Below are 15,229 nucleotides of genomic sequence, written 5' to 3'. Positions count from 1 at the left end.
GCCGAATAACGGACAAACTGCTTTTATATAGGCAAATTGAGTTTTCAAGCGATTATACTTTGTAGGAAAATTCGATTTAAGGAAACGTTTGAATTTTGTGTGATGTCGGTCCCGGTTTCCTTATTTTTTTATGGTTCCGTATTTCTAGTAGCCGGATTATGTACATATTATGGAATATGTACAGAGAGGGCTTTACGGAAAATTGTTTATGCTATTTTGACAGCTCCATTACGCGCAGACAATTTATAACGGCTAACGTGTTCCAATCAAATAATATAGAATCTACAATGAATCTTCTTATTAGCCTGATATAGCCTATAAATCGACTTTGATAATAACCTTTTATGAATGTTTAGAAAATTCTAACAGTAACTTCCCAAAATTTCGCTTTTATAATATCTATATTTTATAGCTTAATGGCGATATTTTGGGTCTCTCTTGCATTTTGCCGGTCAGTGTTTGTTATTGCCGCTACCTGGCCTCAGTATATATTGCCTTCCTTTTCTAATGGCGGTACATTCTTTTCGAGTCGATCGGTACAGTCGATGGAAGTAGTCAAGTCATTTATGAGGTTTGTCCATCAAGAACAGTAGCAAAAATTGTAGTGTCTGGTCAAGAATAATGATGTATCGACTGAGATTTCTTTCAGCTTAAAAATACGACAGTCCATTCATTTTAGGCCAGCAATTGTACAATATGTTAATCGAAAGCTCGAGATAATCAATTCATTATTGGGGTTTGTGGATCAAGAACAGTAGCAATCATAGTCGATAATGTTTGGAGATTTTTAGGAGAATTTCACTGTTTCATATAGTGCCTACCACTACATATGAAATATATACACTGCCTCTGATATTACTTTTAATTAATTTAATGAAGTTTATACTTATACATTATATTTTATAACATTATACATTTTTATAGCTTCTACATACGACGAATGAGCGTTACATGTTTTAGCTAACAACAACTCAATAAAAAGGCGTTCCAATAATTCTGATAGATGCCACTTTATTGTATACTGTCTGGATAGAAAAACAGTTAATATTCCCACAATGTTAAGATATCGGAAAATGTTATAGCTTTATAGAAAATACTTAATCGTAGGTAAATAACATTCACCTAATATAATGTTAATTTCATAACAACACTCATTACCAGCCAACAGGATTTACAATTTAATATTATGCCATATGAATTAAACCCATCGAGACTTTAATAATAGGTCATGTAAAAAAAAGTTTATATGAAAATATTTGATAAGTTTCTTGATAATTAAAGTTATTCTATAGTACTTTTTTGTGTCTTATTCAGTTCTTGCACAAGTATACAATTAATTCAATTGAAATTCTATGGAAATGCTTTATAATTTTTAATTTATAATTTTATAATCATATAATGCTTTCAGTAGTTATGTTTTAAAATACTACTGTTTTATTATATTTATAAATTCCAATGACAAATCCAGGATTATTTTATGATTTAGAATTATATATATATATATATATATATATATATATATATATATATATATATATATATATATATATATATATATATATATATATATATATATGGAGAAAGAAATGGTACTTTAGATTAACATTTTTCTTATTAGTTACACCGTTCGAGAATATATTATCTCTCTGCTCAGATTACCCCACCAGCACTTTAATTATAAAGACACGTTTATTTCCTTCCATAGAAATGCACCGAAGAACAAGAAAGAATGGAACTGTGACGTTAACCGTTATTACGACATTTTAAATTATAACATTATCTTGATGCTAATACATATATGTCAATGCCATGTGTGAGCATTCTGAATATCATTTCATTGCATCCCATATGTTTTCCACTGCTAAGCATATTGTTATGGAAATCGCTATTACAACATGAGATTAAAGCCACTTCTATTTTTAAACGTTCTTGTTAACTAATTATAGTATACAGACTTCCAAGTTACCTAGTGGTGTAATGACGTGCTAATGATAAATAATTAGAAATATCATAAAGTATGTGAGACAAGTTTTATTTTGTGACCTATACTCTTATATACTAATATATTGGGTCTCATCAATCTAATATTTTTTCTGAAAGACTTGCAAAATGCTCATCTAAATAGACAGCAGAAGGGTGTGTTGGGATGTGAAAGGAGAAGGCTAATTATTGGAAGTTAAACTTGTAATTCAGGAACAAAAATTAGATGATATTTTTTAAATTTATTGAACAGTCCAGAACAGTTATATATTTCTATTATTTTATGTTCTATATGTAACTGTAAAATAATTTTACTGATGTTTAATTATGTTTAACCAGCCCGTGTCTTTTATTTAATCAAGCGAAAATATTTAATCATTTAAATAGAGACCGTTCTGTAAAAAATAATTTGAATTATTTCTTTAGTGTAATATTTTTAAACATTATTATGAAAATATAATATAAATACGGCTAATAAAAAGTAGTTTATTATACCTGAACTATATTAAAGAGTTTTTAAAGTAACGTAAGTTCTTAGAGATAATCAGCTATTTTATTATATTTTCTGGTCAATTTATTGCCATAGTTTTTAATATTAACCTATTGAGCTTTCTTGTTCTTTTTCATACGGAATAATCCGTACCTTCAGTTGGTATCAGATTTTCCTAGAATTATTTGATTCTTTGGTTTCGTTTTGCGTTCTTTCTGCTCTTTTATTGTTTTATTGAATTTTCCTTTATTTTCTTCGGTACTTAATTGTTTGCCAATTGTTACGAACCATTTTTTCTTCCAAAAATTTTTACGGAATTATAAATGATATGTAGTTTTTTCTTGGAGCTGTCCGAAAATTGCTGCCTCTTATATATATTCTGTTATATTTATTTCTGCTGTTTCTATAGCAATTTTGAAGCATTTTCTAGATACTAAAAGTCTGTCATCATTACTGGTCAATGATCAGATGACAGATATAATAGTATATAATAGTATCGTATGGTTTGTTTCTATTTGGGAACCAATATGTGGGTTGATCAGTAGAGATATATTGTAAATTATTTGTTTCTTTTGCCTTCTCTACTCTTTGATGTTGTTCTTCTCGACCTCCACATTGAATGATCGGCATTACATCCTCCTCCAGCAATAAATACAAATACATACATCATCGCAGACATTGTTATAGACCCATGAACATTCTTTGCTACACTCTTCTCTTTCGTAATACTTTATATCCTCATAGATATTTACCAGTGCACTTCCATATGCTTTATCATCTGAGTAATTTTATAATATGAAAATGGAATTCCAAATATAAATTCAAAAATAGTACGTTCCAAAATTGTTTATTGTTCTTTTTATTGATTGTATCAATCAAGTAACAATATGCATTCCTTTACAAACAGACCACAAAGTTATGTATCACTCAATCACGATAGATACCAGACAATAACGTGTAAAGGCTTCGACCTTCACTGCCGGCGAAGAAATTTTATTTTCATTTTAATTATCCACTGTTGTTGACAATATGGCGGAGTGGGTTTGGGAAAAATCTAAGGTGCAGTAAGCGATAACAATTTATAATAACCCAGTTTACCTTTCAAGTTCGTTTTAATTCTATGTCAATGTTAGTGAAGTTTTTTTGCAAATCATTCTTTTTTTCTGTTCAAAGGAAAGTGTTACTAGGTTGTGTGGCTTATATGCATTTTCAGGTAAAAGTTTTACATTTGAATACAGTATTGTGTGCAAATGAACAATGAGTTGAAGATATGTATATGGCCGTCCTAATTGCTAAAAGTCATATAATATTCGCCAGTAGTTTAAAGTTAATATATTTATTATTTAAAAACACATGTATACGTACATGAAGAATAATATTTGTTTTATTTATGCTGGAGATAATTATGTATCTGGGTCGATCGATAAGTATTTCGAAATTCCAAGGAAAGAAAATCTATATTGTTTAAAAATCTCACTTATATCCACATTATTTTACATAATGTTTGCATGTATATTAATCAGAGATAATTAGTAAAATTGACAATTTGAGTGAAACAATAGTAGAAATGGCAATTAATTGATAGACAGGCATCCTATTGCATGACAGCGTTCAATTGCAATATTTCTTAATAAAGATATTTTAAGTGAAAAAATAGCCATGATGCATGCGTTTACATAATATTTTTACTGTCTATTGAAGTACGAAATTTTGTTAACTTTTAAGCTTCTAAGAGTGAAGTAATAATATATATGAGTTCTAATATAAAAATATTTAAATTTTTAAAAAATATTTAAAGGAGTTAGTACAAGAAAGTCGAATAAACTGAAATCGGAATAACATAAGAAGAAATTAGACAGGATGAATACAGACCAAGAATTTTTAACGGCAACCAACGTTAAATATCCTCCGACAGTTGCGCGTTCCAAGGAATTCCAAAACAGTAAGCTAATCAACAGTTGTTTAGAATAAAAAAAAAGATTAAATAGATCAACAACCAAACCTACACAACAAACATCGAGACAAAACAAATATCTGGAGGAACAAATAGATAATAAAATTTTGCATAGATAAAAGTCACCCTAAAATAAAATATACAGGTTAAAATTAGACTTTAAAATATAGAGAGATTTCTTTGAGGAAATAAAGCAATTTGGGCACGTTTTGGGACAAGAACACATCCTTAAATGAATCAAGTATGTCATGAAATCTGTACTTCACCAAAACATGGGAGACTGATATTGGTTCCTCACAATTGGGACACCAAGGTCTCTTGTGTTCGATTCGTTAGGAATGATTGGGTGAATTGGTAAAGACCAATCAGTATCCTGTATTGCTTAAAGAAGTAGCGATGGAACAGAAGTCCTGGCATTGACAGAAACCAAAGCATGTATTAGTATTCCAGCTAGTTGCACTCAAATTGCACTAGGCTATCATTTATAAATGGGTAAAGACCCTTGTAACATAAAATGGTATGAATGTGTATGAAAATGTGATGTGTGAACTTGTTGACCACTTGGTGTAGCGTCTTTAACGAGACCTTCAGCCAATTAATTCCTTCATGGTTGGAGATCCAGACGATCATGATACTGTTCCGTCGAAATATAACCAAACCAATTCAAGGATCTACACCACTAGCGGATTTGAGCAAAAGCATTATCGATAGCTTGAAGCGAGTTTCGCGGCTATATAAGACAAGCTTTAGCATTGCTACTAAGTGATATTATGAGCTTTAGGGCTTCTTTATTGCGAACATTTCAAGCTATACGTATAAACGACCTCACAATTCGGATTCTCTGGCAAGATTTGAAGGAATAATATCTGAAATACTAACAAACCCAAATTATGCTTATGTTAAGCCGCTAATGTCCAATCTAATTTGATGATGTCCACGGCGGTTCAGATGTGAAACTTCAAAGAATAGCAGAGAACAATACTTTGAAAAGAGTAAATTTGCTAACAAGAGTTGACCTGGATCGAACAGAAAAACATAAAATAATCAGAGACACCCTAATGAGAATAGATAAATAAGTTGTTGTTTTGTAAAAGTAATGATGTATTGACTGCAGACTTCTTTCAGGTGAAAAGTCGTTTATAGTCGGCTAGTAAATGTACAATACGTCAACAAACAGCTGGACGTAATTAATTCAATAATGGGGTTTTTCGATCAAGAGTAGCTCTCAAAAATTGCAGTATTGATCGTAATTTATAATATGGAGGTGTTTAGGAACTGCTAATTAATTTCATGTATAAAGGTGTTGGGAGCTTTTTGTTTTGTTTTAACTATGTTGGCTTGATTTGATCTATATAATGTAAATAATATGATGCATGGAGTTCATGGTAATTGATTAAATATATAAATTAATTTAAGTATGATGTTTTAATAAAAATAGGAAGGCTGGCAATATATTAACTATATTTTTATTATATCATTTAAATGTATATATTTTTTTATTAATCTTATAGAACTTGAACAATCTTCCAGTGGGCAATAGGCATTATTATATGATTTCCGTTATATAATATAACTATTCTGACATGTAGAAGATCGCTTCAGTAAGTGATCTGCTGTACAACTTATAATCTAAATCTTATTCTAGATACTATTCTAACATATTTTAAAGTCCATTCTAACTTGTTCTAGAGATTATTTAATCTCACTCTATGTGTCTATCTACTATTCTACACTCTATCAGTTCATAAGGTAGCTTGCGTTTGAGCCTATGCATTACACATTAGGATGCACTAACAGTCTTAGTAGTACTTCACACTAACACTTCGACTCGGTATGGGTTATAACGGGATCTCCTACAAACTGATCGCCCTGAATCATTTTGTTGGGACGTAATATGGGACATCGACGATGACTCGCAACTCTTTATTCCGGAACCTCTGGAGGATGGCTATGTTAGATTTGCTGGTTGTAACCCACAGCTCAATACCATAGAAATCACCTCAAATGGGACTAAGTATTGACTTATACAGCAAAACCATGTTATCGAATGATAAATTAGATAAAACCGCTGTATCGTCAGCATATGTTGCCAGAGTATAAATATTTCACATAACATGTGTTATTTCAAAATGTTTCCAATGATTCATCAAATTAACAGTTTCAAAATGATCCAAACTCCTAAATATATTTCTCTCTCTCTCTCTCTCTCTCTCTCTATATATATATATATATATATATATTCTAATATGAATTTTGCTGTGTATAAGCATATGCCAAATCCTATATCGTCTCTTAAATAATATACGCTGTTATGATCACTAAATAAATTTACGCCTTGTGATAACAATAAAATATTAAGTTATGTATTTGAATTATCGATTGTTAGGATTTTACATATTATTTAAGCGTAAGAATAGAAGCTCCTCGACGCATTAAGTGTTTATGTATATTTTATGAGGAAAACGCCTTATATAAACGCCTAAGAAAACAAACAACACCGCATATTTAAGCACACGATGTCAACGATAACAATAAACGTACATCGCCCAACCGAAGGAGATATTCAGATAACCTTTTCGGTACCCGCCGAGCAAAATACATTTTTCAGCATACAGTTTCAACACCTACGCTTCGACGGATGCCATCGGGTACGTTAAACCGCCGGAGACCGCGACACTATTAATTTACTAGTGCTTTTTTATCGTAATATCAGCTGTCCTTTGAAACGTGATATCTCGTCCTACCTTTTCATGCTAATAAAGACCTTCACCGTACCCCATTGTATCTGTTATGGGAACTTTTCATCCATAAACGACCCACTTTTCCAAGTCACGCGTAAATCTAAACGGTCACGTGGCCGATAAATATTAGCAACATTACGCTGGATTGCCGGCGCGAACTAATTCGTTTAATTCGTGCCACAGCAACGTGTTGTTTTGATTTATATGAATTATTCATCAGTTTCGAATGGCGCTTTTTGAAAATGGTTTTTTGAAAAGTTTAAGTTAGATACAGAATGTCCATTGAAATGTAAAATCTCCTTGGAATATTGGCTAATGATTCTATAAAAATAAGCTCAATTATTTCAATTAGTATCGTTTTAACTACATCCTAATGTTCTTCTGTTTTTACTTAGTGACTACTTTTTTACTGGAAGTTGGAATCAAATAATTCCTAAGTGAAAAATTGGGATGGAACGACAAATAGAAATTAGCCGAAATTACTTTAATTCTTGTTTATTTCATGCAAAAATTTAAATTTATTCAGTTTTATTCGTACTTATTTATTCATTAATATTATTATTATTTTATTCATTATTACTAATTGTTTTTAGTTTACACGGGCAAAAAGGGAAGAAAATACAAATTATGCTTTTCTTAATAAATGGCGCAATTTTTTACCATTAAGTATTTTTGGATAGTGCGGATATTTGTTTTTTTATATTGATTAGTTTGTCGTTAAAATTTAACACAAGTTGCAAATAGTTCAGAATATAACCTTACAGAATATTAATATTTTTAAAAGGTTTCCTACAAAATATTGTTTTGGAGTTTTTGGATTCTTTCCTTTGGCTTTATAATATTATATAGATTAGATTAAATTTATTTATTAAGGCCCATCAGCCCCGATGGCTATTTAGGACCTATGCACTATATATATTTTAATATTACAGAACAAATAATATAAAGAACAAAACTAAAAGAGCTTATATTTAATTTAACATAAGTATGAGAATAATATGGAGTGAACAGTTTAAAAGTCATTAGTTAACAGTAGTAGTATTCATAGTCTATTATATATTCTGGAGTAATCCGATGACAGCCAAATAGTTCATCAGTTGTTCAAGGTTCTTCAATTGTAGAAATTGTTTCATGGATCGCTTTAGATTTGTTATTGATCATTAAGTCCCAGTTTAGTTGATCCAGTTTTTTATAAAGTGCGGTATGATATGTATTCAGATCTCTTCTACAGTAGAGATGGTTTTCCAAAAGTGGTCCTTCCCTTTTCCCACCAAGATGATCAGCGCTTTCGTTACCTTCGATTCCCATGTGGGATGGTACCCACATGTAGGTAATATTCTTGCCGCTATTACGAGAGGCAGCATTTAATTCTCGAATGTGCATTGTCGGTGGATAATGAGCTTGTGCCGATTTTAAACTCTCAAAAGAGCTCAGAGACTCAGTGATGATTACCACCGAGATCATATCTGGACTATCTTGAATGCATTAGGAGCCTTGTATATGGCCAGCAATTAAGCAGTAAAAACACTCGTCAAAGAGGGTCATTTGTAATGTTCTTCCTTCAATGTTGATGTATATGCAGCTCCTGTATATTCATCGTTTTTAAATCCGTCAGTGTAAATAATGTTTAAGGTATTTTTCATAAATCAATTGTTTGAAAAGGGAGCGTGCACTATAAGCATTAAGAGCATCCTTAGGAAGAAATCTCATTGCAAGATCAATGCAAATAAGTACGTTCTGCCAGAGTCGTCTTTGGACGATGTGCCCCTGGCATTCAACCAATGTATTTTATTCGTGAATTTACAGATGGTGGGTATTTCCAATGACAAGCGATTGCAGATTTTCTGAAAGCAATAGCCAGACCCGTTTTATGCTTGGTTGATGGAAAAAAAATGCCTATACTGAGATAGCCGGCTTGAGTTTAAATGAGCCTACGTACCTTAGTAACAAAAGTTCTCGTCGAGAGTTTAGTGAAGAAATCTCTGCCTCACAGAGTGAACTGTCAATTAGACTTGTATGGTATGCTCTTCGAGCAATCCTTAGTATTGTGTTCTAGATTGGATTTAGTATCTTTATATATGAGGGAGCCGCAGAAATGAAACACTGACAGCCATAATCCAGCTTACTTACTTATAATATTATATAGGCAGTTTAAAATGTCTTTGCGGTTTTTGTTTAAACAAATAAATCAAAAGAGTCAAATATCACGTAACTGCTGAAAAACCGACAGACAACAGGTAAACGCACAAACACAAAGTCACATGCAGGAACTTTTTCTAGTTACGATACAGTCATTTTCCTTTCTCTTGTCTCCGCGGATCTGTATGATGTGAATTATGCACAAATATATTTACAAACATAGAGACTTGATATAAAATTGTGTCCTCAGAAAGTACATGCTTAGCAGAGACTACTGGTAGAGAAGTGTATGGAATGTGCAGATGGCACTGTAAGTGGTGCAAAAAGTTTCTCTGAATATGAATATGTAAATATCCTGGCATTTCCATGGAACCTCAGAGGCGTACAATTAGAAGGATTTTTTGTATTGCGAAACCAAAGATGATTATTTGTGTTAGTAACTTATTTTAGCATACTGTTTTAAAAATCGTTCTGTACAAAATGAACATAAAACAAATGTAGTTCGAGAGAAAACGAAACCTCCAGAATCAGATGTTAGAGGTATCAAAGTATGAGAATTAAAAATATCCATATTTGCTAGAGTAACTTCCTATTATGGAGCATTTATATATTTTGAGAATATTGAAATAACTATGAGAAATCGATGTTGTCACCTCTAATTTTTTGTGTGATCTCTCCCGCTTACAGACATCCAGCTACAGTAACAATTACCATAAATGGCAACACATATTGTTCTTTTCCCTTGGCCAGATAACATCTTCATGTATCTTAGTGACGCTAAAATTTCATAGTTGTTTATCTCTGAAGATGCTAAGAGCCACTAACATACATTTTTTGGTTCTGTTGTTTTCACTGTGTTTCTACCGTACTGTATTAGGTACTGTCCAACATGAATTTCATCAAATGGTGACTTTGTTCATATAGTATTCCAGTTTTCTCCCTTTTAATGCTCATGTATTACTTAATAATTCTTCATCTATTAAATGTCCATAAAGTATAAATTATATATGACTTTTTATAAACCAAAGTATCCAAAGTAGCTTATGTGTAGTTTTTATATATTGATAATCTGAAGAATACATAAACGTCTCCGAAAGGGATTCCTTTTGGCTCTTGGTGGCATCATATCGAGTGTGTGACCTTTTTTCTGTACATTTCATGTTTATCATAGTCGCAGCTGAAGAAGTGAGTGCACAATAGCAAGAGTGTGTCTTGTTTATTTATTTATTTGATATTTTTGCATTACCTACTAATCCTGCCAATCTCCTAAGGCGAAGCCTAGTAATCTTAGTGGCACCATCTCGTGCTGCTTCCCTTGATCTCATTGCAGGTCCATTGTTTTTAGTGTTAGTACGCGTGTTACCTTCCCTTCGTACCGTATGCACATGGTACACATTAGCACATACTTCATCCTAGTTTAGTTTATTCTTGTTGTTTGTTATGTCTTTTTATTGTCCATTATCCATTATTACTATGGACCGGGATTGTTGTTAGTCATCTTGGCTTTTCTGCTATTGCCATTGTCATTTATTGATATTATCATTACAATTCATTATCACTACCACTGTTTGTCGGTATATTTATTTATGAGTTTTATGATCCACCAGCATAATTATTTGCCTGTACTATAAGCTGCCATTAATGTTAACTGTCAGTACCATTATATTCCATTATTATCTGACACTTGAAATATCTGTCGTGATAATCCTTAGTATATTTCGTCTCCATTTCAAAATTTATTATTCCCGCTTATTATGATCTCTGTTTTTATTTGTTCAAGATGTTAAATTGTTTTATTTGATAGCGTTTTATGTTAGAATTATTGTAGAAATTAAGAGTTCTCAGCAGCTAAAATTTTGACAAATAAGTTTGGTTACCTAACGCTGATTTTATTACTAAATTCGAATGACACTAAATGTAATCCAGACTACGCATCTACCAAATTTGACGAACAGAACTTTAAACTGGCGGGAAGTCGCGAATTTTCATTGCTGTCACAAGCTACAACTCACGTAAATTATTAGAACAATAAAAAATTATTATAATATTCATGCAAAAAGGTACTTTATCGAATATTATGATAGTGCCCGAATATTTTTTACAACTTCCATATGCAATATCTACCTGTTTTCCAAAATTTAAATAAAACAATTTAGTTGTTCTGTCTATTGAGCAAGAGGTGTGTGATGCTATAGGCATTGGTAGAGCAATAAATGATTTTGGTCTTAAAAATAGATTAGTAAACTTAAAATTTGTATATAATATGTACAAATTGTTCAATTAGTTAGCACAATCGCTTGCTAATTTTCCTAAAATATTTTTAATAACGTCTCGATGGTGCTAATATTTATTTAATTAGTATGTTATCAATATTCGACATCATTTACAGATAGTTTAAAAAAACAACCGTATAACAACAGAATATTAATATTTCAAAATATATCCCACTAAATATTGCTTAAAACATTTCGAATTGCTTTCTTTACACCCAAAAATCATTGCAATGTCATATAAAAAGTTGGAAGCATCTTTATACTAGACATTTCTTAAAATACACTCTTATGCTCCGTGGTCTTTCTTTAAACAAATCAATTACATGGGATATATATTAAAAGCGTGAACATAGAGAATGATCATCTTGTATGGAATATTTTCTATATTGTATATTATAAATGTTTATGAAATTGTGGTCTGATTTAGAATATTCTTGCAAAACTCCTTTAACTGCAGGAATATCTATTTTTTTTATATTTAATGGCACTATGGCACTAGTTAATTGTTTTCGGCTTTAATAATTTAAGGTAATTTGTAAAAAATGCAATGATTTTAGAAATGTACAGCCTATTGCCCTAAAAAACGCTACAATTGGCCTATAATGGTAGGCTAGTTAAGAGCTTAAGTCATTACTATGACGAAATTTGTCAATTTTTAACCACCTCTCGCCGTTATATGAGAAAACATAAGAAGAGTTTTACCCCTTCCCTTCTGTTTTTAATATTTACTATAAAAGAATCCAAAGAAAATAACTTACATTTTCCATTATCTATAATATTCTTTTATCTACTATCGAGACTCTCTCGCAACACCTCGTAAGCAAAAATAAGATATAGTCGGGCCGGCTTGGTAGCGCAGTGGTAAAGGCGACAGGACTGTCCGCCTACTGTTGCGATCGTCGCGAGTTCAAATCCTGCTAGGGCATGGTCGTAAATTTATGTTTGTATTTTTTAAATATTTGTGATTGTCCTAGGCAAGAGTACAAAATCCGACGAGGAAAGTGATCCCAATCACGCCAGTAACCAGGCTGGTGATTGCTATGTTGCTCACTCGCCAATCGATAGGCTTAATACAGAGGGTCGTGGTTCGGAACCCACGTTAAACTGTTTTAGTGTTTAGTTTGTTGGCCATTGCAGATGATGACTTGTATTTATCAGTGTCTTTTGAACAGTACTTATAGAGATTAATACTGCATAATTTGATAAAATAATATCTCCATTTATACAAAGGTGGTCAAAAAATTATTTCCCAAGAAACCAGACGGTTGAAACAACTAATGACTGGATATGAACAAATAATGATTTAAACTGTTTTTTTTAAGTTAAAATCTTAATCTTTAATGTATAATTAGTTTCTAACATTCATTAACTAAGTTTCATAAAAACTAATTGTAAAAAATTCATTTATTACTAATAATATGAACTCGTTTTGTACTGTAAACTACACTACAGTTTCTGTTCTGTCTCCACGATTTTGTCGAAAGTTTGTTAACCATTTACATTCATGAATTAGTTGTGTTTGATATTTAACGTCAAGCGTACTTCTTGCTGCTCGTAAAACTTTTATCGAACAATGGTTTTAGTTAATATATTAAATTCATAACCGAAAACTTCTAATAGGATGTTGTTATATACTTCAGAATTTAATATTATATGGTTTATGGGTCTTTAAATGGATTATGGTGGTTTAAACCCACTCTATCCATAGAAGATAAAATTGATAAAAAAATCCTTTTTATTTGTATGTAATGGAAATTTACCTCTTTTTAAAAATATATTCTAGAAGGTTTATATCATTTAATTAATAATCTTAAAATTGCATTTTGTTGTTGTACATTAGTTGTAACTTCTGAATCTGAATACTATCATAAAATAGCGTTATATAAATGTTTGGTATTAAATACCGAAAAAGAATTTAAATATTTTATTCAGACTAACTAAAGTTATGGAAATAAGTAAATAATATTGATGTTAGGTTAGCCTTAAAACTGTTAGAAACAACAAAGAACTGATCAGATTTATGAACTTCAGTTTCTGCGTTTTTTTCCATTCTCTGCAGTGCCCTGGCGCGCAATAAATCAAGGTACGTCATGACAGACTTGATTGACTCGACAAACTGAAACAAATAAATTCCGTTTCTGTCTTTAATACTTTGCCAGATCATTGATGCCTTTTCCGCTATCGTTCCTGTTTCCATCTATTCCTATTCAATGAAACACAATAAAAAAGAGAAAAAGGAAGAATATAAATTGTGGCAAACAATGAAAACGTATTTGTATCTATACAGACGGCCAATAAATTCTATTTTAAGTTACTAGTTACTATAAATAATAACGTAAATATACTGTTGCATACGTTCGTTCCTCTTGCCTCTATTTTTTAAGTTACCTAGATAATGATGGATAATATGGGGTTTCCATTACATCTATTTTAAAGAGTAACAAGTTAGGAAAAATTATCATATAGTTAGAATAACTACAAGAGATGCAATACCAAATTGTGTCATCATGTGTCGAAATTTATAGGATTCATAGGATTTGATTAATAAATTGCAGTTTGCAAGGGAAGGTACTACCTTAAAAATGTGCTTTTTGTTACGTTTAAGAAATTGACATATTGACACATATTAAAATCGAAGGTGCTTCAAGTAAAAGTTCATAAAACTAAAAAAATTACGGTAACTTTGTAGGTATGTTTATTGTCTGTTTAACTATGCTAGTGATTCATCTCCTCATGTAACATTTACTATTTACTAAGTGAGTAAAATAAGACCACTAATGGAAATAATACGATAGTATTTTAGCTGTTAAAATATTTTTGTTATTATTAATGTATTTTTGGTGATCATATATGATATAATATATAATTATGTATTAGCCTGCGTCATCATTGTTGATTGAAGGAACTACAAGTTGGATTGCAACTACTTCTGCATATATAGCCAGGTATAAAATCACCATTTTGTTTCAATAATGTAGAGATTATAGCAGTAGAGTTGGAAGAATATATTTGAAATTTATTGGAATTTTAGGTGTTAAGATCTCCACCAGTAGACAGAGGTTAACAGACCAGAAGTTAGGACAAAAGGAAGGAAATCCGAAGTGCTGAAATAAATTACAATATTTGCCAATGCCTAAATTTAAAGAATGAAATACTTTGCTCAACCAAAAATCCTTAAAAAAATATTCTATTGTTTGCCAATTCAAAAATGTCGATACGGAATTCGTATTAGTATTATATAATCCCTGAAGCTAAAATATATTTCATCAAATGATGGAAGACAATTAATTCATGCATTATGAATTGTCCCCAAATCCTTTCGTATACAACTTGGTCTTACTTATCTGGTCTCCTTAATTTAGGTCTCTTGTAAATTAATTAAAATAATGTGGAGTATCCTTTAAATTTAAATTATATTTAAGGTGTTTGTCATTTATAGTCTTAATATTACTTTTTTAATTTCAAATTATTTATTTTTCAGGTGATTGGAGCTGTACTCTCTTATTGGTAAGAATCTTTTATTTTATGAATTACTGTCTATAAGTCTTTTAAAATGAATGACAATTAGAAAAATTAAGTGTATCAAGTGCTTATTGGGACATAAATATCAGCATTTAAACGATGCCTTTTCAATTCCACTTGAATAATTAAA

The 15,229-nt window shown here is 31.1% G+C and overlaps 1 protein-coding gene across 22 annotated transcripts in view; it reads left to right on the top strand.

The window, feature by feature from the left end:
* LOC143204875 (uncharacterized) overlaps positions 1-15,229 on the top strand; it is a 347,752-nt gene that overhangs the window by 139,752 nt on the left and 192,771 nt on the right. For 8 of the 22 annotated variants that reach the window (XM_076417771.1, XM_076417782.1, XM_076417770.1 and 5 more), the window contains one exon: positions 15,059-15,084. The exons of the other annotated variants lie outside the window; for them this stretch is intronic. The gene's annotated coding sequence lies outside the window, so the exon portion shown is untranslated. The remainder of the gene's footprint in view (positions 1-15,058; positions 15,085-15,229) is intronic. 22 annotated transcript variants of the gene reach the window in all.

This window comes from Rhynchophorus ferrugineus, unplaced genomic scaffold, assembly GCF_030347505.1.
Source record: "Rhynchophorus ferrugineus isolate W39M unplaced genomic scaffold, kcgeb_rfMv2 rfM11, whole genome shotgun sequence".
Taxonomy (NCBI): domain Eukaryota; kingdom Metazoa; phylum Arthropoda; class Insecta; order Coleoptera; family Curculionidae; genus Rhynchophorus; species Rhynchophorus ferrugineus.
Note: the sequence above shows the minus strand (reverse complement) of the source record. Positions and strands in the feature narration are given on the sequence as shown.